Below are 1634 nucleotides of genomic sequence, written 5' to 3'. Positions count from 1 at the left end.
GGTTTACATTTAAACCTAACCATAATGTGTGATCCAGTTTGAGTTCATTTTTGGTTGTGGGTATTCGCTTGTCAGAGCACCATATGTTGAAAAGGCTGCCCCCCTTCACTGCATTGCCATCGTGCCTTTGTCAAGAATAAGCTGGCTGTGTATTTGTGAGTCTGTGGACTCTGTGTTGTGCTGCACTGACTTACAGATCCCCTCAAATTACAGTAAGGTTACATTCTGATGAACCCGTCACAAGTTGAAAGTCCATTTAACACCCTGGTAAACCCACTGTAAAGTTGAAAAATCCTAAGTCTAAACTGTCGTAAATTGAGAGGACCGTCTGTGCTTGGCTTTCTTTATACAGCCTGAACATCCCTAATCCAAAAATCTCAAATCTAAAAAAGTCTAAAATATGAGAGTTCTTGAGTGCCAACATGATGCCACAAATGGAAAATTCCACACACTACCTCATGTGTGCCAACTTTGTTTTATGCACAAAATTATTGAAAGTATTGTATGAAATTACCTTCAGTGTGTGTGTATAAGCTGTTTCTGAAACATATCGTTTAGAATTGGATTCCATCCCCACAACATCTTCCTATGTATATGCAAATATTCCAGATCCAGTGAAAACCCAAATCCAAAGCACTTCTAGTCCCAACTATTTTGGATAGCAGATTGTCAGCCTGTATTAGTATCGGGCTGCTTTGATTAGATTTATAATTGTCTTGAATTCAGCCCTCTAAGTTATTGTTTTTTTCAGTTATTTTGGCTGTTCCAGATCCTTTGCATTTGCACATGAACTTTAGAGTCTTCCTGTCAATTAAACACAAACAAAAAAAAAAAGAAAATGTCTGCTGGCCTGATGGGAATTAGAGAGGGATTGTGTTGAACCGGTAGATTAATTTGTGGAGAATTGCAATGGTAACAATAATGAATCTTTCCACTCCTGAACAGAGTGTATCTCTGCAATGGTAACAATAATGAATCTTTCCACTCCTGAACAGAGTGTATCTCTCCATTTATCTAGGTTGTATTTAATTTTCTCAGTGATATTTTGTAGTTTTTAGTGTGTAGGCTCTGTAATTCATTTTTGATGACATTGTAAATGATATTTTTAAAATTTCAGTTTGGTTACTTGTTGATTTTTGAATTTTTGATTCTGTTTTCTCTGACCTTTCTAAACTCACTTGTTAGTTCTAGTGTCTATTTTGGTGGATTCGATCAGGCTTTCTTCATAGGCTGTCAAGATGTTTCTTTCTCAAATTGCTATCTTACTAAAGACAGTAAATATTTTGGATTTAAGGCCAAGTGTTCTCTGCTGGAACTAATCCACTCTGCCATTGTAGTATGAGAACAGCCATAGACAATACATTAATTACTGAACAGAACTGCGTTCCAACAAAACTGGACTTACAAAAGCAAGAGGCTGGCCCATAAATTGTGGTTTACCACCCCAATTATGTGATCATGGCTGTGAATATGGGTAGCGTTACTTCTTCCTTCCAACCTAGATGCCTTTTATTTCTTGTTCTTGCCTGATGGTACTTGTTAGGGTTTTTTTTTTTTCTGTTTTATTGGTTTCATCTTTGATGCTGAATCAAAGTAGTGAAAGCAGACATACCTGTGTTGTTCCTGATCATCTG

Source organism: Propithecus coquereli, unplaced genomic scaffold (genome assembly GCF_000956105.1).
Source record: "Propithecus coquereli isolate 6110/MARCELLA unplaced genomic scaffold, Pcoq_1.0 Scaffold1101, whole genome shotgun sequence".
NCBI classification, from domain to species: Eukaryota; Metazoa; Chordata; class Mammalia; order Primates; family Indriidae; genus Propithecus; species Propithecus coquereli.
The sequence above is the reverse complement of the archived record's forward strand: the minus strand, read 5'-3'. Positions refer to the sequence as shown.